The sequence below is a fragment of the Oncorhynchus gorbuscha genome, linkage group LG09, assembly GCF_021184085.1.
Source record: "Oncorhynchus gorbuscha isolate QuinsamMale2020 ecotype Even-year linkage group LG09, OgorEven_v1.0, whole genome shotgun sequence".
NCBI classification, from domain to species: domain Eukaryota; kingdom Metazoa; phylum Chordata; class Actinopteri; order Salmoniformes; family Salmonidae; genus Oncorhynchus; species Oncorhynchus gorbuscha.
The window spans coordinates 99,805,894-99,833,316 of NC_060181.1; the positions used below are offsets into that span (position 1 = coordinate 99,805,894).

At 48.2% G+C, this 27,423-nt stretch overlaps 1 protein-coding gene across 1 annotated transcript in view; it reads left to right on the forward strand.

Annotated features, from left to right (window-relative positions):
• Window positions 1–226: 226 nt before the first annotated feature.
• LOC124044493 (speckle-type POZ protein-like A) overlaps window positions 227–27,423 on the forward strand; it is a 62,956-nt gene continuing 35,759 nt past the window's right edge. The window contains exons 1-2 of the mRNA XM_046364121.1: window positions 227–437; window positions 3,941–4,036. The gene's annotated coding sequence lies outside the window, so the exon portion shown is untranslated. The remainder of the gene's footprint in view (window positions 438–3,940; window positions 4,037–27,423) is intronic.

Below are 27,423 nucleotides of genomic sequence, written 5' to 3' on the forward strand. Positions count from 1 at the left end.
ATTTGAACGGTCGGTCATCCAACTCGGAATTCCATCTCGGGAACTCTGGTCTCTTTCTTGAGCTCCAACTTTCCGACCTGAAGATCACTGACGTCATGATATGACCTTGTATTGTTCGCATTTGCCAGTTGTTTTGAAAGCGGCACGAGGGCTGAGCAGGGTAAAACACACCACAGAAATCACCTGCTGATGACACCAGGAAGTTTGCCATTTCCGCGCACGCGTGGTCTGCAGGGAGAAGCCAGCTGATCTGCCGCCACCACACAAAGCTACAACTAGCCTAGCATGGTAGACTTTCAAAAACATATAGCTATAAAATCTTGCGTATCTAGAATGTTTCAAACGCAGTTTTACATTGTTTTTCAAAACATAAATGATGGTGAAATGAACGGCTGAGATACGATTCGTTGCATTTAGTGGAAGCATGGAAATTAAAGGTTCGTAGTAAAAAATAAACATGATTTCTTTCCCATTTCCCCTAACTAGCCAACCTTTTCCATTAGAATAAGCATTTCGTTGGACCCTAACCATAAAACATTATTATCGAACCAGTCGTGTTGTTCAGTTACCAATCATTGTGTTTGTATTTGAGCATCTGTAACTAGTGTACCAGTGGTGGTTGGTACCAGTGTTTCCCAAAATGTGCTGAGGCGCCTTTGTTTCGAAGCCTGATTTTGACCAATCAGATTAACAGTGATTTGAAAGCTGCTGTTAGCTAGCCAGACCTGGTCAAACATAACAACAGTGATTTGAGAGCTGCTGTTAGCTAGCCAGACCTGGTCAAACATAACAACAGTGATTTGAAAGCTGCTGTTAGCTAGCCAGACCTGGTCAAACATAACAACAGTGATTTGAAAGCTGCTGTTAGCTAGCCAGACCTGGTCAAACATAACAACAGTGATTTGAAAGCTGCTGTTAGCTAGCCAGACCTGGTCAAACATAACAACAGTGATTTGAGAGCTGCTGTTAGCTAGCCAGACCTGGTCAAACATAACAACAGTGATTTGAAAGCTGCTGTTAGCTAGCCAGGCCTGGTCAAACATAACAACAGTGATTTGAAAGCTGCTGTTAGCTAGCCAGACCTGGTCAAACATAACAACAGTGATTTGAAAGCTGCTGTTAGCTAGCCAGGCCTGGTCAAACATAACAACAGTGATTTGAAAGCTGCTGTTAGCTAGCCAGACCTGGTCAAACATAACAACAGTGATTTGAGAGCTGCTGTTAGCTAGCCAGGCCTGGTCAAACATAACAACAGTGATTTGAAAGCTGCTGTTAGCTAGCCAGACCTGGTCAAACATAACAACAGTGATTTGAAAGCTGCTGTTAGCTAGCCAGACCTGGTCAAACATAACAACAGTGATTTGAGAGCTGCTGTTAGCTAGCCAGGCCTGGTCAAACATAACAACAGTGATTTGAAAGCTGCTGTTAGCTAGCCAGACCTGGTCAAACATAACAGCAGTGATTTGAAAGCTGCTGTTAGCTAGCCAGACCTGGTCAAACATAACAACAGTGATTTGAAAGCTGCTGTTAGCTAGCCAGACCTGGTCAAACATAACAACAGTGATTTGAAAGCTGCTGTTAGCTAGCCAGGCCTGGTCAAACATAACAACAGTGATTTGAAAGCTGCTGTTAGCTAGCCAGACCTGGTCAAACATAACAACAGTGATTTGAAAGCTGCTGTTAGCTAGCCAGACCTGGTCAAACATAACAACAGTGATTTGAAAGCTGCTGTTAGCTAGCCAGACCTGGTCAAACATAACAACAGTGATTTGAGAGCTGCTGTTAGCTAGCCAGGCCTGGTCAAACATAACACCAGTGATTTGAAAGCAGCTGTTAGCTAGCCAGGCCTGGTCAAACAAAACAACAGTGATTTGAGAGCTGCTGTTAGCTAGCCAGGCCTGGTCAAACAGCGGCTAACTACACTTCCCAGTTAGCCATTAGTTGTGCCACCGTGTTATTGTTAACGTTGTTAGTCAACCAGTTATTTAGTTGGAGTTTTGACAGCTGTCTTGCAGAGGAAAACACTATTTAGACGTGAGCTAGCGTGCTATGCTACAGTACATAGTCATTGTACAACTTCGCCAGTTTACCAAACATTTATCAAGCTAGCTAGTTTAACCAGTTTAGAGGGCAGTCTAGATAGCTATTTTGAATCTAGCTGATTTAACGTTAGCTAGCCAACACAAACCAACGATAAAGATGACATCTTCTGGCTGCATATTGTTAAATTAACCGTAGGCGGACAGCAAATACGTTTGTCCTAAAACAAAAGGATGAACAAAGATAAACTATCCGGCTATATTGTTAGCTGACATGTCAGTAAGGATAAGAGACCGGTCCTTGGCTGGCTAGCTACTTTTGTTTGGAAGATGTGGCACTTATTACATTTTTACATTTACATTTAAGTCATTTAGCAGACGCTCTTATCCAGAGCGACTTACAAATTGGTGCATTCACCTTATGACATCCAGTGGAACAGCCACTTTACAATAGTGCATCTAAATCTTTTAAGGGGGGTGAGAAGGATTACTTTATCCTATCCTAGGTATTCCTTAAAGAGGTGGGGTTTCAGGTGTCTCCGGAAGGTGGTGATTGACTCCGCTGTCCTGGCGTCGTGAGGGAGTTTGTTCCACCATTGGGGGGCAGCGAACAGTTTTGACTGGGCTGAGCGGGAACTGTACTTCCTCAGTGGTAGGGAGGCAAGCAGGCCAGAGGTGGATGAACGCAGTGCCCTTGTTTGGGTGTAGGGCCTGATCAGAGCCTGGAGGTACTGAGGTGCCGTTCCCCTCACAGCTCCGTAGGCAAGCACCATAGTCTTGTAGCGGATGCGAGCTTCAACTGGAAGCCAGTGGAGAGAACGGAGGAGAGGGGTGACGTGAGAGAACTTGGGAAGGTTGAACACCAGACGGGCTGCGGCGTTCTGGATGAGTTGAAGGGGTTTAATGGCACAGGCAGGGAGCCCAGCCAACAGCGAGTTGCAGTAATCCAGACGGGAGATGACAAGTGCCTGGATTAGGACCTGCGCCGCTTCCTGTGTGAGGCAGGGTCGTACTCTGCGGATGTTGTAGAGCATGAACCTACAGGAACGGGCCACCACCTTGATGTTAGTTGAGAACGACAGGGTGTTGTCCAGGATCACGCCAAGGTTCTTAGCGCTCTGGGAGGAGGACACAATGGAGTTGTCAACCGTGATGGCGAGATCATGGAACGGGCAGTCCTTCCCCGGGAGGAAGAGCAGCTCCGTCTTGCCGAGGTTCAGCTTGAGGTGGTGATCCGTCATCCACACTGATATGTCTGCCAGACATGCAGAGATGCGATTCGCCACCTGGTCATCAGAAGGGGGAAAGGAGAAGATTAATTATGTGTCGTCTGCATAGCAATGATAGGAGAGACCATGTGAGGTTATGACAGAGCCAAGTGACTTGGTGTATAGCGAGAATAGGAGAGGGCCTAGAACAGAGCCCTGGGGGTTGACATGTCAGTAAGGATAAGAGACCGGTCCTTGGCTGGCTAGCTACTTTTGTTTGGAAGATGTGGCACTTATAAAGCAAACTATTTCTCACTGTTCACCAACTGACATTCATAAAGCTTTTAGCTACAATTATGTTTTATGTGGGATCCCAGGTAAACATTAAGTGAACATTTTGAGAGCTAACATCCAGTAACTTTAGCTAGCTAGCTTGCTCCAAAACATTAGACGACAGCTGTCATTTGACAAGTCCTACATGTTTCTAAGAGATATGACAACATATATGGAATATAATTATCTTATTCTGACATTATTTATGTTGGTTATTATCAGGGTGTTGGTTGATGTGTAGCTATGTCAGGACACTGCTGCTTTTTGAAAGTCACTTCTTTTTCAGGCCCAGATGACAAAAGGGTTTCTTTTTGATTTGTCCCAACAAGTGTCTAATTGTTGGTTATGTTCTTTCCTCAGAGTGGGATCTCCAGACAGCACCATGAAGCAGTCAGTGATAACCTAGGTCCAAGGGAACTCTGATCTCTAACCATTACTTTGATCACCCGTCCTGAGGTGCGTACATGGGATTCCCATCAATAGCATGAAATATAAGCATTCCTATCAACATCTGCTGGTGAGTACAGTACAAGTTTGACAGGTCTGATTTCTTACCAACTTAACGCCATGATAGAAACGTAGTGGATATGTTACAATGCATATCAAGTTATTCATAGTCTGGTGTATTTTGTATTATATCATCACCAGTCTAAATATGAAGGGTTAGGGATGATGGGTGTGTTTTGGTGTCCTCACCAGACTAAATAACATGATGGGTTTGTTTTGTTGTCCTCACCTGTCTTAATTAGAATAGTATGCCCGGGCAAATAAGAGGCAAGCAGAAGTTTGAGTTGTCACAGTGCAGCTCAACGTCAGTGTTGTCTTCCATAGCTGTTGAGACATGAAAACACAGCTAGATGATGACGAGCCTGTTGAGTGGGGCTAGGGCTATTACGGTGACCGTGTTACCGTTAGTCATGAGTCACTGGTGTCAAATTCCACTTGACCGTTAACTAGGCTTCTCCAAAACTGCACTCTGATGGTAATTATTAGCCTACCAAATGTACTGACATCATTGCAAATGCAGAGACACAGAGGTTCTTCAGTTTATAGTAAATCTATGAGGTCTTTGATCATGAAATACTATAGATCAACAAGAAGTTGATGCGAGATATCAAACAATGCCCGAAAAGCCTTTGTGCAAACAAACTTACAGAAGTAATCAAGGCACTCTCATATAGTGGAAAAATGTAAAAGCCTATATTGTTTTACGGCTTATGCATGGCAAGAATAAAAATGAAAGAACACAGACGTGTTGTGTCTACAACAGCCTTCATCAGGGTGTCAAAGAATAGGGGTGGACAGAAAGTATTCACACTCCTTGGCTTTTTCCACATTTTGTTACAAGGTGGGATTAAAATAGATTTAATTGTAAAAAAAATAATAATAATTGAACGATCAACACAATACTATGAAGTGAAAGTGGAAGAAAAATTCTAAAATGTATGAAATATTTATGAAATATATAACGCTAATATCTTGATTACATAATTATTCCTACCCCTGATTCAATCAATACCTGTTAGAATCACCGTTGGCAGCGATTACAGCTGTGAGTCTTTCTGGGTAAGTCTCTAAGAACGATTACAGCTGTGAGTCTTTCTGGGTAAGTCTCTAAGAACGATTACAGCTGTGAGTCTTTCTGGGTAAGTCTCTAAGAACGTTTACAGCTGTGAGTCTTTCTGGGTAAGTCTCTAAGAACGTTTACAGCTGTGATTCTTTCTGGGTAAGTCTCTAAGAACGATTACAGCTGTGAGTCTTTCTGGGTAAGTCTCTAAGAACTTTGCACATCTGTACTAGACATTGTACTATATCGGCACATTATTCTTAAAAAAATATTCAGGCTCTGTCATTGCTAGGTGGCCATTTTCAAGTCTTGCCATAGATTTTCACGCCAGTTTAAGTCTAAACCATAACTAGGCAACTCAGGAACATTCAATGTCATCTTGGCAATCAACTCCAGGGTATATTTGGCATTGTGTTTTAGGTTATTGTCCTGTTGAAAGGTGAATTTGTTTCCCAGTGTTTGTTGGAGTGCAGAATGAACCAGGTTTTACTCTAGGATTTTGCCCTAGCTTAGCTCTATTCCATTAATTTTTATCCTAAAAATCTCCCGAGTCCTTTCCGATGACAAGCATACCCATAATATAACGCAACCACCACCGTGCTTGAAAATATGGAACGTGGTTCGAAGTGATGTGTTGGATTTGCCCCAAACATAACACTTTTTATTCAGGACATAGTTCATTTCTTTGCCTCATTTTTTTGCAGTTTTACTTTAGTGCCTTGTTACAAACAGGATGCATGTTTTGGAATATTTGTATTCTGTACAGGCTTCCTTTTCACTCTGTCAATTAGGTTAGTATTGTGGAGTAACTATAATTTTGTTGATCCATCCTCTGTTTTCTCCTATCACAGCCATTGAACTCTGTTTTAAAGTCAAATCAAATTTTATTTGTCACACATACACATGGTTAGCAGATGTTAATGCGAGTGTAGCGAAATGCTTGTGCTTCTAGTTCCGACAATGCAGTAATAACCAACAAGTAATCTAACTAACAATTCCAAAACTACTGTCTTATACACAGTGTAAGGGGATAAAGAATATGTACATAAAGATATATGAATGAGTGATGGTACAGAGCAACATAGGCAAGATACAGTAGATGATATAGAGTACAGTATATACATATGAGATGAGTATGTAAACAAAGTGGCATAGTTAAAGTGGCTAGTGATACATGTATTACATAAGGATGCAGTCGATGATATAGAGTACAGTATATATGTATGCATATGAGATGAATAATGTAGGGTAAGTAACATTATATAAGGTGGCATTGTTTAAACTGGCTAGTGATATATTTTACATTTCCCATCAATTCCCATTATTAAAGTGGCTGGAGTTGTGTCAGTGTGTTGGCAGCAGCCATTCAATGTTAGTGGTGGCTGTTTAACAGTCTGATGGCCTTGAGATAGAAGCTGTTTTTCAGTCTCTCGGTCCCAGCTTTGATGCACCTGCACTGACCTCGCCTTCTGGATGATAGCGGGGTGAACAGGCAGTGGTTCGGGTGGTTGATGTCCTTGATGATCTTTATGGCCTTCCTGTAACATCGGGTGGTGTAGGTGTCCTGGAGGGCAGGTAGTTTGCCCCCGGTGATGCGTTGTGCAGACCTCACTACCCTCTGGAGAGCCTTACGGTTGAGGGCGGAGCAGTTGCCGTACCAGGCGGTGATACAGCCCGCCAGGATGCTCTCGATTGTGCATCTGTAGAAGTTTGTGAGTGCTTTTGGTGACAAGCCAAATTTCTTCAGCCTCCTGAGGTTGAAGAGGCGCTGCTGCGCCTTCTTCACGACGCTGTCAGTGTGAGTGGACCAATTCAGTTTGTCTGTGATGTGTATGCCGAGGAACTTAAAACTTGCTACCCTCTCCACTACTGTTCCATCGATGTGGATAGGGGGGTGTTCCCTCTGCTGTTTCCTGAAGTCCACAATCATCTCCTTAGTTTTGTTGACTTTGAGTGTGAGGTTATTTTCCTGTCACCACACTCCGAGGGCCCTCACCTCCTCCCTGTAGGCCGTCTCGTCGTTGTTGGTAATCAAGCCTACCACTGTTGTGTCGTCCGCAAACTTGATGATTGAGTTGGAGGCGTGCATGGCCACGCAGTCGTGGGTGAACAGGGAGTACAGGAGAGGGCTCAGAACGCACCCTTGTGGGGCCCCAGTGTTGAGGATCAGCGGGGTGGAGATGTTGTTGCCTACCCTCACCACCTGGGGGCGGCCCGTCAGGAAGTCCAGTACCCAGTTGCACAGGGTGGGATCGAGACCCAGGGTCTCGAGCTTGACGAGCTTGGAGGGTACTATGGTGTTGAATGCCGAGCTGTAGTCGATGAACAGCATTCTCACATAGGTATTCCTCTTGTCCAGATGGGTTAGGGCAGTGTGCAGTGTGGTTGAGATTGCATCGTCTGTGGACCTATTTGGGCGGTAAGCAAATTGGAGTGGGTCTAGGGTGTCAGGTAGGGTGGAGGTGATATGGTCCTTGACTAGTCTCTCAAAGCACTTCATGATGACGGAAGTGAGTGCTACGGGGCGGTAGTCGTTTAGCTCAGTTACCTTAGCTTTCTTGGGAACAGGAACAATGGTGGCCCTCTTCAAGCATGTGGGAACAGCAGACTGGTATAGGGATTGATTGAATATGTCCGTAAACACACCGGCCAGCTGGTCTGCGCATGCTCTGAGGGTGCGGCTGGGGATGCGGTCTGGGCCTGCAGCCTTGCGAGGATTAACACCTTTAAATGTCTTACTCACCTCGGCTGCAGTGAAGGAGAGGCCGCATGTTTCCGTTGCAGGCCGTGTCAGTGGCACTGTATTGTCCTCAAAGCGGGCAAAAAAGTTATTTAGTCTGCCTGGGAGCAAGACATCCTGGTCCGTGACTGGGCTGGTTTTCTTCTTGTAGTCCGTGATTGACTGTAGACCCTGCCACATGCCTCTTGTGTCTGAGCCGTTGAATTGAGATTCTACTTTGTCTCTGTACTGACGCTTAGCTTGTTTGATAGCCTTGCAGAGGGAATAGCTACACTGTTTGTATTCGGTCATGTTACCAGTCACCTTGCCCTTATTAAAAGCAGTGGTTCGCGCTTTCAGTTTCACGCGAATGCTGCCATCAATCCACGGTTTCTGGTTAGGGAATGTTTTAATCGTTGCTATGGGAACGACATCTTCAACGCACGTTCTAATGAACTCTCACACCGAATCAGCCTATTCGTCAATGCTGTTATCTGACGCAATACGAATCATATCCCAGTCGACGTGATGGAAGCAGTCTTGGAGTGTGGAGTCAGCTTGGTCGGACCAGCGTTGGACAGACCTCAGCGTGGGAGCTTCTTTTTTTAGTTTGTTAGTTATTCAGTAGTTCTTCACGACTGTATGTAATGAAACCTAAGATGACCTGGGGTACTAATGTAAGAAATAACACGTAAAAAAACTTTGGCCTCATGATGAAATCCCTGAGCGGGTTCCTTCCTCTCCGGCAACTGAATTAGGAATGAAACCTGTGTCTTTGTAGTGACTGGATGTATTGATACCCCATCCAAAGTGTAATTAATGACTTCACCATGCTTGGGTAGCCTGGCCGGTAGGAGCTTTGGGCCAGTAACCGAAAGGTTGCTGGACGAATCCCCAAGCTCACAAGGCAAACATCTGCCGGTTTGCCCCTGAGCAAGGCAGTTAACCCACTGTTCCCTTGAGCAAGGCAGTTAACCCACTGTTCCCTTGAGCAAGGCAGTTAACCCACTGTTCCCTTGAGCAAGGCAGTTAACCCACTGTTCCCTTGAGCAAGGCAGTTAACCCACTGTTCCCTTGAGCAAGGCAGTTAACCCACTGTTCCCTTGAGCAAGGCAGTTAACCCACTGTTCCCTTGAGCAAGGCAGTTAACCCACTGTTCCCTTGAGCAAGGCAGTTAACCCACTGTTCCCTTGAGCAAGGCAGTTAACCCACTGTTCCCTTGAGCAAGGCAGTTAACCCACTGTTCCCTTGAGCAAGGCAGTTAACCCACTGTTCCCTTGAGCAAGGCAGTTAACCCACTGTTCCCTTGAGCAAGGCAGTTAACCCACTGTTCCCTTGAGCAAGGCAGTTAACCCACTGTTCCCTTGAGCAAGGCAGTTAACCCACTGTTCCCTTGAGCAAGGCAGTTAACCCACTGTTCCCCTCAGCAAAGCAGTTAACCCACTGTTCCCCTGAGCAAGGCAGTTAACCCACTGTTCCCTTGAGCAAGGCAGTTAACCCACTGTTCCCTTGAGCAAGGCAGTTAACCCACTGTTCCCTTTAGCAAGGCAGTTAACCCACTGTTCCCTTTAGCAAGGCAGTTAACCCACTGTTCCCTTTAGCAAGGCAGTTAAGCCACTGTTCCCTTGAGCAAGGCAGTTAACCCACTGTTCCCTTGAGCAAGGCAGTTAACCCACTGTTCCCTTGAGCAAGGCAGTTAACCCACTGTTCCCTTGAGCAAGGCAGTTAACCCACTGTTTCCTTGAGCAAGGCAGTTAACCCACTGTTCCCTTGAGCAAGGCAGTTAACCCACTGTTCCCTTGAGCAAGGCAGTTAACACACTGTTCCCTTGAGCAAGGCAGTTAACCCACTGTTCCCCTGAGCAAGGCAGTTAAGCCACTGTTCCCCTGAGCAAGGCAGTTAAGCCACTGTTCCCCTGAGCAAAGCAGTTAAGCCACTGTTCCCCTGAGCAAGGCAGTTAAGCCACTGTTCCCCTGAGCAAGGCAGTTAAGCCACTGTTCCCCTGAGCAAGGCAGTTAAGCCACTGTTCCCCTGAGCAAGGCAGTTAAGCCACTGTTCCCCTGAGCAAGGCAGTTAAGCCACTGTTCCCCTGAGCAAGGCAGTTAAGCCACTGTTCCCCTGAGCAAGGCAGTTAAGCCACTGTTCCCCTGAGCAAGGCAGTTAACCCACTGTTCCCCTGAGCAAGGCAGTTAAGCCACTGTTCCCCTGAGCAAGGCAGTTAAGCCACTGTTCCCCTGAGCAAGGCAGTTAAGCCACTGTTCCCCTGAGCAAGGCAGTTAAGCCACTGTTCCCCTGAGCAAGGCAGTTAAGCCACTGTTCCCCTGAGCAAGGCAGTTAACCCACTGTTCCCCTGAGCAAGGCAGTTATGCCACTGTTCCCCTGAGCAAAGCAGTTAAGCCACTGTTCCCCTGAGCAAGGCAGTTAAGCCACTGTTCCCCTGAGCAAGGCAGTTAAGCCACTGTTCCCCTGAGCAAGGCAGTTAAGCCACTGTTCCCCTGAGCAAGGCAGTTAACCCACTGTTCCCTTGAGCAAGGTAGTTAACCCACTGTTCCCCTGAGCAAGGCAGTTAAGCCACTGTTCCCCTGAGCAAGGCAGTTAAGCCACTGTTCCCCTGAGCAAGGCAGTTAAGCCACTGTTCCCCTGAGCAAGGCAGTTAAGCCACTGTTCCCCTGAGCAAGGCAGTTAAGCCACTGTTCCCCGGGCGCCGTTGACATGGATGTTGATTGCAAGGCAGCCCCCCGCACCACTCAGAGGGTTTGGGTTAAATGTGGAAGACACATTTCAGTTTTTTTTTAACCTCATTTCTACCACATGTGCAACCAGAGAGAAAAAAATAGACCACCTTTCCTCCACACCAAGCGATGCGTGCAAAGATCGCCATCCATTTGGCAAATCTGACCATAATTCTATCCTCCTGATTCCTGCAAAAACTAAAGCAGGAAGTACCAGTGACTCGCTCAATACTGAAGTGGTCAGATGACGCAGATGCTAAGCTACAGAACTATTTTGCTAGCACAGACTGGAATATGTTCCGAGACTCAGATGGCATCAGATGGCATTGTGGAATACACCACATCAGTCATTGGCTTCATCAGTAAGTGCATTGATGACGTTGTCCCCACAGTGACCGTACGTTCAGTTGAAGTTAACATACACCTTAGCCAAATACATTTAAACTCAGTTTTTCACAATTCCTGATATTTAATCCTAGTAAATATTCCCTGCCTTAGGTTAGTTAGGATCACCACTTTATTTAAAAAATGTGAAATGTCAGAATAATAGAGTGATTTATTTCAGCTTTTATTTATTTCACCACATTCGCAGTGGGTCAGAAGTTTACATACACTCGATTAGTATTTGGTAGCATTGCCTTTAAATTGTTTAACTCGGGTCAAACGTTTCAGGTAGCGTTCTTCAAGCTTCCAACAATAAGTTGGGTGAGTTTTGGCACATTCCTCCTGATAGAGCTGGTGTAACTGAGTCAGGTTTGTAGGCCACCTTGCTCGCACACGCTTTTTTAGTTCTGCCCACAAATGTTCAATAGGATTGAGATCAGGGCTTTGTGATGTCCACTCCAATACCTTGACTTTGTTATCCTTTTGTTAGTATGCTTGGGGTCATTGTCCATTTGGAAGACCCATTTGCGACCAAGCTTTAACTTCCTGTCTTGAGATGTTGCTTCAATATATCCACATCATTTTCCTGCCACATGATGCCATCTATTTTGTGAAGTGCACCAGTCCCCCCTGCAGCAAAACATCCCCAAAACATGATGCTGCCACCCCCGTGCTTCACGGTTGGGATGGTGTTCTTCGGCTTGTAAGCCTCCCCCTTTTTCCTCCAAATATAACAATGGTCATTATGGCCAAACGGTTCTATTTCTGTTTCATCAGACCAGAGGACATTTCTCCAAAAAGTACGATATTTGTCCCCATGTGCAGTTGCGAACTGTAGTCGGGCTGTTTTGTGGCGTTTTTGGAGAAGTGGCTTCTTCCTTGCTGTGCAGCCTTTCAGGTTATGTCGAAAAAGACTTATTTTACTGTGGATATAGACACTTTTGTACCCATTTCCTCCACATTTACATTACATTACATTTAAGTCATTTAGCAGACGCTCTTATCCAGAGCGACTTACAAATTGGTGCATTCACCTTATGACATCCAGTGGAACAGTCACTTTACGATAGTGCATCTAAATCTTAAAGGGGGGGGGAATACTTATCCTATCCTAGGTATTCCTTAAAGAGGTGGGGTTTCAGGTGTCTCCGGAAGGTGGTGATTGACTCCGCTGTCCTGGCGTCGTGAGGGAGTTTGTTCCACCATTGGGGGGCCAGAGCAGCGAACAGTTTTGACTGGGCTGAGCGGGAGCTGTACTTCCTCAGTGGTAGGGAGGCGTGCAGGCCAGAGGTGGATGAACGCAGTGCCCTTGTTTGGGTGTAGGGCCTGATCAGAGCCTGGAGGTACTGAGGTGCCGTTCCCCTCACAGCTCCGTAGGCAAGCACCATGGTCTTGTAGCGGATGCGAGCTTCAACTGGAAGCCAGTGGAGAGAACGGAGGAGCGGGGTGACGTGAGAGAACTTGGGAAGGTTGAACACCAGACGGGCTGCGGCGTTCTGGATGAGTTGAAGGGGTTTAATGGCACAGGCAGGGAGCCCAGCCAACAGCGAGTTGCAGTAATCCAGACGGGAGATGACAAGTGCCTGGATTAGGACCTGCGCCGCTTCCTGTGTGAGGCAGGGTCGTACTCTGCGGATGTTGTAGAGCATGAACCTACAGGAACGGGCCACCACCTTGATGTTGGTTGAGAACGACAGGGTGTTGTCCAGGATCACACCAAGGTTCTTAGCGCTCTGGGAGGAGGACACAATGGAGTTGTCAACCGTGATGGCGAGATCATGGAACGGGCAGTCCTTCCCCGGGAGGAAGAGCAGCTCCGTCTTGCCGAGGTTCAGCTTGAGGTGGTGATCCGTCATCCACACTGATATGTCTGCCAGACATGCAGAGATGCGATTCGCCACCTGGTCATCAGAAGGGGGAAAGGAGAAGATTAGTTGTGTGTCGTCTGCATAGCAATGATAGGAGAGACCATGTGAGGTTATGACAGAGCCAAGTGACTTGGTGTATAGCGAGAATAGGAGAGGGCCTAGAACAGAGCCCTGGGGGACACCAGTGGTGAGAGCGCGTGGTGAGGAGACAGATTCTCGCCACGCCACCTGGTAGGAGCGACCTGTCAGGTAGGACGCAATCCAAGCGTGGGCCGCGCCGGAGATGCCCAACTCGGAGAGGGTGGAGAGGAGGATCTGATGGTTCACAGTATCGAAGGCAGCAGATAGATCTAGAAGGATGAGAGCAGAGGAGAGAGAGTTAGCTTTAGCAGTGCGGAGCGCCTCCGTGATACAGAGGAGAGCAGTCTCAGTTGAATGACTAGTCTTGAAACCTAACTGATTTGGATCAAGAAGGTCATTCAGAGAGAGATAGCGGGAGAGCTGGCCAAGGACGGCACGTTCAAGAGTTTTGGAGAGAAAAGAAAGAAGGGATACTGGTCTGTAATTGTTGACATCGGAGGGATCGAGTGTAGGTTTTTTCAGAAGGGGTGCAACTCTCGCTCTCTTGAAGACGGAAGGGACGTAGCCAGCGGTCAGTGATGAGTTGATGAGCGAGGTGAGGTAAGGGAGAAGGTCTCCGGAAATGGTCTGGAGAAGAGGGGAGGGGATAGGGTCAAGCGGGCAGGTTGTTGGGCGGCCGGCCGTCACAAGACGCGAGATTTCATCTGACGCGAGATCTCCAGCATCTTCACAAGGTCCGTTGCTGCTGTTCTGGGATTACTTTCATCTCTGGGAGACAGAACGCGTCTCCTTCCTGAGCGGTATGACGGCTGCGTGGTCCCATGGTGTTTATACTTACGTACTATTGTTTGTACAGATGAACGTGTTACCTTCAGGTGTTGAGAAATTGGATGAACCAGAAAAAAAATCTGAAGTCTTTGCTTATTTCTTTTGATGTCAAGCAAAGAGGCACTGAGTTTGAAGGTAGGTAAACAACACAATGTAACTCCAAGTCAATCACACTTCTGTGAAATCAAACTGTCCACTTAGGAAGCAACACTGATTGACAATCAATTTCACATGCTGTTGTGCAACTGGAATAGACAACAGGTGGAAATTATAGGCAATTAGCAAGACACCCCCAATAAAGGAGTGGTTCTGCAGGTGGTGACCACAGACCACTTCTCAGTTCCTATGCTTCCTGGCTGATGTTTTGGTCACTTTTGAATGCTGGCGGTGCTTTCACTCTAGTGGTAGCATGAGATGGAGTCTACAACCCACACAAGTGGCTCAGGTAGTGCAGCTCATCCAGGATGGCACATCAATGCGAGCTGTGGCAAGAAGGTTTGCTGTGTCTGTCAGCGTAGTGTCCAGAGCATGGAGGCGCTACCAGGAGACAGGCCAGTACATCAGGAGACGTGGAGGAGGCCGTAGGAGGGCAACAACCCAGCAGCAGGACCGCTACCTCCGCCTTTGTGCAAGGATGAGCAGGAGGAGCACTGCCAGAGGCCTGAAAAATGACCTCCAGCAGGCCACAAATGTGCATGTGTCTGCTCAAACGGTCAGAAACAGACTCTATGAGGATGGTATGAGGGCCCGTCGTCCACAGGTGGGGGTTGTGCTTACAGCCCAACACCGTGCAGGACGTTTGGCATTTGCCAGAGAACAAACACCAAGATTGGCAAATTCGCCACTGGTGCCCTGTGCTCTTCACAGATGAAAGCAGGTTCACACTGAGCACATGGGACAGCGTCTGGAGACGCCGTGGAGAATGTTCTGCTGCCTGCAACATCCTCCAGCATGACCGGTTTGGCGTTGGGTCAGTCATGGTGTTTCTTTGGGGGCCGCACAGCCCTCCATGTGCTCGCCAGAGGTAGCCTGACTGCCATTAGGTACCGAGATGAGATCCTCAGACCCCTTGTGATACCATATGCTGGTGCGGTTGGCCCTGGGTTCCTCCTAATGCAAGACAATGCTAGACCTCATGTGGCTGGAGTGTGTGGCTGGAGTGTGCCAGCAGTTCCTGCAAGAAGAAAGCATTGATGCTATGGACTGGCCCGCCCGTTCCCCAGACCTGAATCCAATTGAGCACACCTGGGACATCAGGTCTGGGAGGAGATCCCTCAGGAGACCATCCGCCACCTCATCAGGAGCATGCCCAGGCGTTGTAGGGAGGTCATACAGGCACGTGGAGGCCACACACACTACTGAGCCTCATTTTGACTTGTTTTAAGGACATTACATCAGTTGGATCAGCCTGTAGTGTGGTTTTCCACTTTCATTTTGAGTGTGACTCCAAATCCAGACCTCCATGGGTTGATAAATTTGATTTCCATTGATAATTTTTGCGTGATTTTTGTTGTCTGCACATTCAACTATGTAAAGAAAATAGTATTTAATAACAATATTTCATTCATTCAGATCTAGGATGTGTTATTTTAGTGTTCCCTTTATTTTTTTGAGCAGTGTACATCCACAGGTACACCTCCAAAAGACTCAAATGATGTCAATTGGCTTATCAGTAGCTTCTAAAGCCATTACATAATTTTCTGGAATTTTCCAAGCTGTTTAAAGGCACTGTGAATTTAGTGTATGTAAACTTCTGACCCACTGGAATTGTGATAGATGATTTCACTTAAAATTCACTGTGTCTAAGAAATTGTTGGAAAAATTACTTGTAGATGTCCTAACCGACTTAACAAACTATAGTTTTGGCAACAAGAAATTTGTGGAGTGGTTGAAAAATGAGTTTTAATGACTCAACCTAAGTGTATGTAAACTTCTGACTCCAACTGTACACCAACCAAAAGCCATGGATTACAGGCAATATCTGCATTGAGCTAAAGGGTAGAACTGCCGCTTTCAAGGAGTGGGACACTAACCTGGATGCTTATAAGAAATCCAACTATGCCCTCCGATAAACCATCAAACAAACATAGTGTCAATACATAACTAAGATTGAATACTACTACACCGGCTCTAATGCTCGCTGGATGCATTACAATGACGGCCTACTGCTCGCAAACTATTACGGACTACAAAGGGAAGCCCAGCCGCCAGCTGCCCAGTGACATGAGCCTGCCAGACGAGCTAAACTATTTCTATGCGTGATTCAAGGCATGCATGGGCCAACAAGCTGTTCCAGACTACTATACCAACCCAACAGATCCACAGATGATGCTATCTCTATTGCACTCCACACTGCCCTTTCCCACCTGGACAAAATGAACACCTGCGTCAGAATGCTGTTCATTGACTACAGCTCAGCGTTCAACACCATAGTGCCCTCAACTCATCACTAAGCTAAGGACCCTGCGACTAAACACCTCCCTCTGCAATTGGATCCTGGATTTCCTGACGGGCTGCCCCAAGGTGGGAAGGGTAGGCAACATCTGCCACACTCATCTGCAACACGGGGCCCCTCGGATGTGTGCTCAGTCCCCTTATGTACTCCCTGTTCACCCACGACTTTGTGGCCAAACACGACTCCAACACCATTATCATTATCTGTGATCAAGCCTGAGACAGCCTATAGGGAGTTCAGAGACAACTTCTCCCTCAAGGTGATCAAGACAAAGGAGCTGATTGTGGACAACTGGAAAAGGATGGCTGAGCATGCCACCATTCACATTGATGGGGCTGCAGTAGAGCAGGTCGAGAGCTTCAAGTTCCTTGGTGTCCACATCACCAACAAACTAACATGGTTCAAACTAGAGGTTAACCGATTAATTGGAATGGACGATTAATTAGGGCCGATTTCAAGTTTTCATAACAATCGTTATTTTTGGGCGCCGATTTTTATTATTATTTTTTTCCACCTTTATTTAATCTTTATTTAACTAGGCTAGTCAGTTAAGAACACGTTCTTATTTTCAATGATGGCCTAGAAACTTTGGGTTAACTGCCTCGTTCAGGGGAAGAACGACAGATTTTCACCATGTCAGCTCGGGGGATTCAATCTTGCAACCTTACAGTTAACTAGTCCAACGCAATAACGACCAGCCTCTCATTGCACTCACCCTGTTACGCGAATGCAGTAAGCCAAGGTAAGTTGCTAGCTAGCATTAAACTTATCTTATAAAAAAACAATCAATCATAATCACTAGTTAACTACACATGGTTGATGATATTACTAGATATTATCTAGTGTGTCCTGCATTGCATATAATATGACTGAGCATACAAGTATCTAAGTATCTGACTGAGTGGTGGTAGGCAGAAGCAGGCACGTAAACATTCATTCAAACAGCACTTTTGTGCGTTTTGCCAGCAGCTCTTCGTTGTGCATCAAGCATTGTGCTGTTTATTACATTACATTTAAGTCATTTAGCAGACGCTCTTATCCAGAGCGACTTACGACTTCAAGCCTATCAACTCCCGAGATGAGGCTGGTGTAACCGAAGTGAAATGGCTGGCTAGTTAGCTCGCGCTAATAGCGTTTCAAACTTCACTCGCTCTGAGCCTTGGGGTGGTTGTTTCCTTTGCTCTGCATGGGTGACGCTGCTTCAATGTGGTGGCTGTTGTCATTGTGTTGCTAGTTCGAGCCCAGGGAGGAGCGAGGAGAGGGACCGACGCTATACTGTTACACTGGCAATACTAAAGTGCCTATAAGAACATCCAATAGTCAAAGGTTAATGAAATTGAAATAGTCCTATAATTCCTATAATAACTACAACCTAAAACGTCTTAACTGGGAATATTGAAGACTCATGTTTAAAGGGGCGGCAGCGTAGCCTAGTGGTTAGAGTGTTGGACTAGTAACCGGAAGGTTGCGAGTTCAAACCCCCGAGCTGACAAGGTACAAATCTGTCGTTCTGCCCCTGAACAGGCAGTTAACCCACTGTTCCCAGGCCGTCATTGAAAATAAGAATATGTTCTTAACTGACTTGCCTGGTTAAATAAAGGTAAAAAATAAAATTAAAATAAAAAAAGGAACCACCAGCTTTCATATGTTCTCATGTTCTGAACAAGGAACTGAAACGTTAGCTTTCTTAACACTTTTACTTCTCCAACACTTTGTTTTTGCATTATTTAAAACAAATTTAACATGTTTCATTATTTACTTGAGGCTAAATTGATTTTATTGATTTATATTAAGTTAAAATGAGTGTTCATTCAGTATTGTTATAATTGTCATTGTTACAAATAAAATAAAAATCGGCCGATTTAAATCGGTATCGGCTTTTTTGGTCCTCCAATAATCGGTATCGGCGTTGAAAAATCATAATTGGTCGACCTCTAGTCCAAACACACCAAGACAGTTGTGAAGAGGTTCGCGACAACGCCTATTCCCCCTCACGAGACTGAAAAGATTTGGCATGGGTCCTCAGATCCTCAGTTGTACTGCTGCACCATCGAGAGCATCCCTGACTTGTTGCATCCCCGCCTGGTATGGCAACTGCTCGGCATCTGACTGCAAGGCTCTACCGAGGGTAGTATATACAGCCCAGTAGTACATCATTGGGGCCAATCTTTCTGCCATCCAGGACCTCTGTACCAGGCGATGTCATGAAGGCCTTCAAATTTGTCAGACTCCAGCCATCCTATTCATAGACTGTTCTCTCTGCTACCATTTGGCGAGCAGTACGGGACTGCCAAGTGTAGGTCCAAAAGGCTCCTTAAAAGCTTCTACCCTCCAAGCCAAAAAACTGCTGAACAACTAATCAAATGGCCACATGGACTATTTACATTGACACCCCCCCCATGCATAGACACTTACCCCTACCTACCCCTACCGATGTACAGAACCAGTCAAAAGTTTGGACACCTACTCATTCCATTTAAAAAAATATATATAACTATTTTCTACATTGTAGAGTAGTGAAGACATCAAAACTATGAAATAACACTTCTGTGTTCATGTTGTATCCAAAAAAGTGTTAAACAAATCTAAATGTATTTTAAAGTCCAAATGTGAGATTTTGTGAGTGAAGGAAAAGCATATGTGGGAACTCTTTCAAGACTATTGGAAAAGCATTTCAGGTGAAGCTGGTTGAGAGAATGCCAAGCGTGTGCCACGCTGTCAAAGGGTTAAGTGTTGCAACTTTGAAGAATCTAAAATATGAAATATATTTATTTGTAACACTTTTTGGTTACTCCATGATTGTACTGTATAACCTTGACTAATCTGTACCCCTGCACATTAACTCGTTACCGGTACCCCCTGTATATAGGCTCGGTAATATTTTAGTGTTAATATTTTCTACATAAAATAAAACGTTTCTTAATGGTCACATAGTTAGCAGATGTTAATGGTCACATGGTTAACAGATGTTAATGCGTGTGTAGCGAAATGCTTGTGCTTCTAGTTCCGACAATACAGTAATAACCAACGAGTAATCTAACCTAACAATTTCACAACTACTACCTTATACACACACAAGTGTAAAGGGATGAAGAATATGTATGTAAACATATATGAATGAGTGATGGTACAGAACGGCATAGGCAAGATGCAGTAGATGGTATCGAGTACAGTATATACATATGAGATGAGTAATGTAGGCTATGTAAACATTATATTAAGTGGCATTGTTCAGTGGCACATTTTGATACATTTTTCACATCAATTTCTCCATATGTTGGCAGCAGCCACTCAATGTTAGTGATGGCTCTTTTAACAGTCCGATGACCTTGAGGTAGAAGCTGTTTTTCAGTCTCTCGGTCCCTGCTTTACCTGTACTGACCTCGTCTACTTTTTATTTGTCTGTTATTTTACCAGGTAAGTTGACTGAGAACACGTTCTCATTTGCAGCAACGACCTGGGGAATAGTTACAGGGGAGAGGAGGGGGATGAATGAGCCAATAGTAAATTGGGGATTATTAGGTGACCGTGATGGTTTGAGGGCCAGATTGGGAATTTAGCCAGGACACCGGGGTTAACACCCCTACTCTTACGATAAGTACCATGGGATCTTTTAATGACCTCAGAGTCAGGGCACCCGTTAACGTCTCATCCTAAAGACACCACCCTACACAGGGCAGTGTCCCCAATCACTGCCCTGGGGCATTGGGATATTTTAGACCAGAGGGAAGAGTTCCTCCTACGGGCCCTCCAACACCACTTCCAGCAGCATCTGGTCTCCCATCCAGGAACTGACCAGGACCAACCCTGCTTAGCTTCAGAAGCAAGCCTGCAATGGTATGCTGCTGGATGATAGCGGGGTGAACAGGCAGTGGCTCGGGTGGTTGTCCTTGATGATCTTTATGGCCTTCCTGTAACATCGGGTGGTGTCTGTGTCCTGGAGGGCAGGTAGTTTGCCCCCGGTGATGCGTTGTGCATACCTCACTACCCTCTGGAGAGCCTTATGGTTGTGGGCGGAGCAGTTGTCATACCAGGCGGTGATACAGCCCGACAGGATGCTCTCGATTGTGCATCTGTAAAAGTTTGTGTGCTTTTGGCGACAGGCCAAATTTCTTCAGCCTCCTGAGGTTGAAGAGGTGCTGCTGCGCCTTCACCATGCTGTCTGTGTGGGTGGACCAATTCAGTTTGTCTGTGATGTGTACGCTGAGGGACTTAATTTACTACCCTCTCCACTACTGTCCAGTCGATGTGGATAGGGGGGTACTCCCTGTGCTGTTTCCTGAAATCAATGATCAACTCCTTTGTGTTGTTGATGTTAAATGTGTAAGTTATTTTCCTGACACCACACTCCGAGGGCCCTCACCTCCTCCCTGTAGGCCGTCTCGTCGTTGTTGGTAATCAAGCCTACAACTGTAGTGTCGTCTGCAAACTTGATGATTGAGTTGGAGGCGTGCATGGCCACGCAGTCGTGGGTGTACAGGGAGTACAAGAGAGGGCTCAGAACGCACCCTTGTTGGGCCCCAGTGTTGAGGATCAGCGGGGTGGAGAAGTTGTTACCTACCCTCACCACCTGGGGGCCACTCATCGGGAAGTCCAGTACCCAGTTGCACAGGGCGGGGTCGAGATCCAGGGTCTCAAGCTTGATGACGAGTTTGGAGGGTACTAGGGTGTTAAATGCTGAGCTGCAGTCGATGAACAGCATTCTCACATAGGTATTCCTCTTGTCCAGATGGGTTAGGGCAGTGTCCAGTGTTGTTGCGATTGTGTCATCTGTGGACCTGCTGGGGCGGTAAGCAAATTGGAGTGGGTCTAGGGTGTCAGTTAGGATGGAGGTGATATGGTCCTTGACTAGTCTCTCAAAGCACTTCATGATGACGGAAGTGAGTGCTACGGGGGCAGTAGTCGTTTAGCTCAGTTACCTTAGCTTTCTTGGGAACAGGAACAATGGTGGCCCTCTTGAAGCACGTGGGAACAGCAGACTGGTATAGGGATTGATTGAATATGTCCGTAAACACACCAGCCAGCTGATCTGCGCATGCTCTGAGGGCGCGGCTAGGGATGCCGTCTGGGCCTGCAGCCCTGCGATGGTTTTACTCACGTCTGCTGCAGTGAAGGAGAGCCCGCAGGTTTTGGTGCAGGCCGTGTCAGTGGCACTGTATTGTCCTCAAAGCGGGCAAAAAAGTTATTTAGTCTGCCTGGGAGCAAGACATCCTGGTCTGCGACGGGGCTGGTTTTCTTTTTGTAATCCGTGATTGACTGTAGACCCTGCCACATGCCTCTCGTGTCTGAGCCATTGAATTGCGACTCTACTTTGTCTCTATACTGATGCTTAGCTTGTTTGATTGCCTTGCGGAGGGAATAGCTACGCTGTTTGTATTCTGTCATGTTTCCGGTCACCTTGCCTGATTAAAAAGCAGTGGTTCGTGCTTTCAGTTTTGCGCGAATGCTGCCATCAATCCACGGTTTCTAGTTGGGGAATGTTTTAATAGACGCTGTGGGTACGACATCACCGATGCACTTGCTAATAAACTCGATCACCGAATCAGCGTATTCGTCAATGTTTTTTGACGCAATGCGTAACATATCCCAGTCCACGTGATGGAAGCAGTCTTGGAGTGTGGAATCAGATTGGTCGGGCCAGTGTTGAACAGACCTGAGCACGGGAGCTTCCTGTTTTAGTCTCTGTCTATAGGCTGGAAGCAACAATATCAGGACCTAACATAAGGACGACTCAGGATTATCATTTTGTTCTGAAAGACTACATTTTCTTTATCATGTTTCTTTAGACCTTTGAAGGTGTAGGTTATATTAAATAGACTTTTTATAATGTAGATATTCCAAAGTTTTGCATCAGCGGCTTGTGTGCGTGGAAGCCAGAGATGTGCGTATGGTGGCCCAGTCTGATGTGGTAATGGAGTGCTGGTGGTCCAGTCTGATATGGTAATGGAGTGCTGGTGGTCCAGTCTGATGTGGTAATGGAGTGCTGGTGGCCCAGTCTGACGTGGTAATGGAGTGCTGGTGGCCCAGTCTGACGTGGTAATGGAGTGCTGGTGGCCCAGTCTGACGTGGTAATGGAGTGCTGGTGGCCCAGTCTGATGTGGTAATGGAGTGCTGGTGGCCCAGTCCCAGTCTGATGTGGTAATGGAGTGCTGGTGGCCCAGTCCCAGTCTGATGTGGTAATGGAGTGCTGATGGCCCAGTCTGATGTGGTAATGGAGTGCTGGTGGCCCAGTCTGATGTGGTAATGGAGTGCTGGTGGCCCAGTCTGATGTGGTAATGGAGTGCTGGTGGCCCAGTCTGATGTGGTAATGGAGTGCTGGTGGCCCAGTCTGATGTGGTAATGGAGTGCTGGTGGCCCAGTCTGATGTGGTAATGGAGTGCAGGTGGCCCAGTCTGATGTGGTAATGGGGTGCTGGTGGCCCAGTCTGATGTGGTAATGGAGTGCTGGTGGTCCAGTCTGATGTGGTAATGGAGTGCTGGTGGCCCAGTCTGACGTGGTAATGGAGTGCTGGTGGCCCAGTCTGATGTGGTAATGGAGTGCTGGTGGCCCAGTCTGATGTGGTAATGGAGTGCTGGTGGTCCAGTCCCAGTCTGATGTGGTAATGGAGTGCTGGTGGCCCAGTCCCAGTCTGATGTGGTAATGGAGTGCTGATGGCCCAGTCTGATGTGGTAATGGAGTGCTGGTGGCCCAGTCTGATGTGGTAATGGAGTGCTGGTGGCCCAGTCTGATGTGGTAATGGAGTGCAGGTGGCCCAGTCTGATGTGGTAATGGAGTGCTGGTGGCCCAGTCTGACGTGGTAATGGAGTGCTGGTGGCCCAGTCCCAGTCTGATGTGGTAATGGAGTGCTGGTGGCCCAGTCTGATGTGGTAATGGAGTGCTGGTGGCCCAGTCCCAGTCTGATGTGGTAATGGAGTGCTGATGGCCCAGTCTGATGTGGTAATGGAGTGCTGGTGGCCCAGTCCCAGTCTGATGTGGTAATGGAGTGCTGGTGGTCCAGTCTGATATGGTAATGGAGTGCTGATGGCCCAGTCTGACGTGGTAATGGAGTGCTGGTGGCCCAGTCTGACGTGGTAATGGGGTGCTTGTGGCCCAGTCTGACGTGGTAATGGGGTGCTGGTGGCCCAGTCTGATGTGGTAATGGAGTGCTGGTGGCCCAGTCTGACGTAGTAATGGAGTGCTGGTGGCCCAGTCTGATGTGGTAATGGAGTGCTGGTGGCCCAGTCTGATGTGGTAATGGGTTGCTGGTGGCCCAGTCTGATGTGGTAATGGAGTGCTGGTGGCCCAGTCTGACGTGGTAATGGAGTGCTGGTGGCCCAGTCCCAGTCTGATGTGGTAATGGAGTGCTGGTGGCCCAGTCTGATGTGGTAATGGAGTGCTGGTGGCCCAGTCCCAGTCTGATGTGGTAATGGAGTGCTGATGGCCCAGTCTGATGTGGTAATGGAGTGCTGGTGGCCCAGTCCCAGTCTGATGTGGTAATGGAGTGATGGTGGCCCAGTCCCAGTCTGATGGAGTGATGGTGGCCCAGTCCCAGTCTGATGTGGTAATGGAGTGATGGTGGCCCAGTCCCAGTCTGATGTGGTAATGGAGTGATGGTGGCCCAGTCCCAGTCTGATGTGGTAATGGAGTGATGGTGGCCCAGTCCCAGTCTGATGTGGTAATGGAGTGATGGTGGCCCAGTCCCAGTCTGATGTGGTAATGGAGTGCTGGTGGCCCAGTCCCAGTCTGATGTGGTAATGGAGTGCTGATGGCCCAGTCTGATGTGGTAATGGAGTGCTGGTGGCCCAGTCCCAGTCTGATGTGGTAATGGAGTGCTGGTGGTCCAGTCTGATGTGGTAATGGAGTGCTGATGGCCCAGTCTGACGTGGTAATGGAGTGCTGGTGGCCCAGTCTGACGTGGTAATGGGGTGCTTGTGGCCCAGTCTGACGTGGTAATGGGGTGCTGGTGGCCCAGTCTGATGTGGTAATGGAGTGCTGGTGGCCCAGTCTGACGTAGTAATGGAGTGCTGGTGGCCCAGTCTGATGTGGTAATGGAGTGCTGGTGGCCCAGTCTGATGTGGTAATGGGTTGCTGGTGGCCCAGTCTGATGTGGTAATGGAGTGCTGGTGGCCCAGTCTGACGTGGTAATGGAGTGCTGGTGGCCCAGTCCCAGTCTGATGTGGTAATGGAGTGCTGGTGGCCCAGTCTGATGTGGTAATGGAGTGCTGGTGGCCCAGTCCCAGTCTGATGTGGTAATGGAGTGCTGATGGCCCAGTCTGATGTGGTAATGGAGTGCTGGTGGCCCAGTCCCAGTCTGATGTGGTAATGGAGTGATGGTGGCCCAGTCCCAGTCTGATGGAGTGATGGTGGCCCAGTCCCAGTCTGATGTGGTAATGGAGTGATGGTGGCCCAGTCCCAGTCTGATGTGGTAATGGAGTGATGGTGGCCCAGTCCCAGTCTGATGTGGTAATGGAGTGATGGTGGCCCAGTCCCAGTCTGATGTGGTAATGGAGTGATGGTGGCCCAGTCCCAGTCTGATGTGGTAATGGAGTGATGGTGGCCCAGTCCCAGTCTGATGTGGTAATGGAGTGCTGGTGGCCCAGTCTGATGTGGTAATGGAGTGCTGGTGGCCCAGTCTGATGTGGTAATGGAGTGCTGGTGGCCCAGTCTGATGTGGTAATGGAGTGCTGATGGCCCAGTGTGATGTGGCAATGGAGTGCTGGTGGCCCAGTCTGATGTGGTAATGGAGTGCTGATGGCCCAGTCTGATGTGGTAATGGAGTGCTGGTGGCCCAGTCTGATGTGGTAATGGAGTGCTGGTGGCCCAGTCTGATGTGGTAATGGAGTGCTGGTGGCCCAGTCTGATGTGGTAATGGAGTGCTGGTGGCCCAGTCTGACGTGGTAATGGAGTGCTGGTGGCCCAGTCTGACGTGGTAATGGAGTGCTGGTGGCCCAGTCTGACGTGGTAATGGAGTGCTGGTGGCCCAGTCTGACGTGGTAATGGAGTGCTGGTGGCCCAGTCTGACGTGGTAATGGAGTGCTGGTGGCCCAGTCCCAGTCTGATGTGGTAATGGAGTGCTGGTGGTCCAGTCCCAGTCTGACGTGGTAATGGAGTGCTGGTGGTCCAGTCCCAGTCTGATGTGGTAATGGAGTGCTGGTGGCCCAGTCTGACGTGGTAATGGAGTGCTGGTGGCCAGTCTGATGTGGTAATGGAGTGCTGGTGGCCCAGTCTGATGTGGTAATGGAGTGCTGGTGGTCCAGTCCCAGTCTGATGTGGTAATGGAGTGCTGGTGGCCCAGTCTGATGTGGTAATGGAGTGCTGGTGGTCCAGTCCCAGTCTGACGTGGTAATGGAGTGCTGGTGGTCCAGTCCCAGTCTGATGTGGTAATGGAGTGCTGGTGGCCCAGTCCCAGTCTGATGTGGTAATGGAGTGCTGGTGGCCCAGTCTGATGTGGTAATGGAGTGCTGGTGGCCCAGTCCCAGTCTGATGTGGTAATGGAGTGCTGGTGGCCCAGTCCCAGTCTGATGTGGTAATGGAGTGCTGGTGGCCCAGTCTGATGTGGTAATGGAGTGCTGGTGGCCCAGTCTGATGTGGTAATGGACTGCTGGTGGTCCAGTCCCAGTCTGATGTGGTAATGGAGTGCTGGTGGCCCAGTCTGACGTGGTAATGGAGTGCTGGTGGCCCAGTCTGACGTGGTAATGGAGTGCTGGTGGCCCAGTCCCAGTCTGACGTGGTAATGGAGTGCTGGTGGCCCAGTCTGATGTGGTAATGGAGTGCTGGTGGCCCAGTCTGATGTGGTAATGGAGTGCTGGTGGTCCAGTCCCAGTCTGATGTGGTAATGGAGTGCTGGTGGCCCAGTCCCAGTCTGATGTGGTAATGGAGTGCTGGTGGTCCAGTCCCAGTCTGACGTGGTAATGGAGTGCTGGTGGTCCAGTCCCAGTCTGATGTGGTAATGGAGTGCTGGTGGCCCAGTCTGACGTGGTAATGGAGTGCTGGTGGCCCAGTCTGATGTGGTAATGGAGTGCTGGTGGCCCAGTCTGATGTGGTAATGGAGTGCTGGTGGTCCAGTCCCAGTCTGATGTGGTAATGGAGTGCTGATGGCCCAGTCTGATGTGGTAATGGAGTGCTGGTGGTCCAGTCCCAGTCTGACGTGGTAATGGAGTGCTGGTGGTCCAGTCCCAGTCTGACGTGGTAATGGAGTGCTGGTGGCCCAGTCCCAGTCTGATGTGGTAATGGAGTGCTGGTGGCCCAGTCTGATGTGGTAATGGAGTGCTGGTGGCCCAGTCCCAGTCTGATGTGGTAATGGAGTGCTGGTGGCCCAGTCCCAGTCTGATGTGGTAATGGAGTGCTGGTGGCCCAGTCTGATGTGGTAATGGAGTGCTGGTGGCCCAGTCTGATGTGGTAATGGACTGCTGGTGGTCCAGTCCCAGTCTGATGTGGTAATGGAGTGCTGGTGGCCCAGTCTGACGTGGTAATGGAGTGCTGGTGGCCCAGTCTGATGTGGTAATGGAGTGCTGGTGGCCCAGTCCCAGTCTGACGTGGTAATGGAGTGCTGATGGCCCAGTCTGATGTGGTAATGGAGTGCTGATGGCCCAGTCTGACGTGGTAATGGAGTGCTGATGGCCCAGTCTGACGTGGTAATGGAGTGCTGATGGCCCAGTCTGACGTGGTAATGGAGTGCTGATGGCCCAGTCCCAGTCTGATGTCGTAATGGAGTGCTGGTGGCCCAGTCTGATGTGGTAATGGAGTGCTGGTGGCCCAGTCTGATGTGGTAATGGAGTGCTGGTGGTCCAGTCCCAGTCTGATGTGGTAATGGAGTGCTGGTGGCCCAGTCTGATGTGGTAATGGAGTGCTGGTGGTCCAGTCCCAGTCTGACGTGGTAATGGAGTGCTGGTGGTCCAGTCCCAGTCTGATGTGGTAATGGAGTGCTGGTGGCCCAGTCCCAGTCTGATGTGGTAATGGAGTGCTGGTGGCCCAGTCTGATGTGGTAATGGAGTGCTGGTGGCCCAGTCCCAGTCTGATGTGGTAATGGAGTGCTGGTGGCCCAGTCTGATGTGGTAATGGGTTGCTGGTGGCCCAGTCTGATGTGGTAATGGAGTGCTGGTGGCCCAGTCTGACGTGGTAATGGAGTGCTGGTGGCCCAGTCCCAGTCTGATGTGGTAATGGAGTGCTGGTGGCCCAGTCTGATGTGGTAATGGAGTGCTGGTGGCCCAGTCCCAGTCTGATGTGGTAA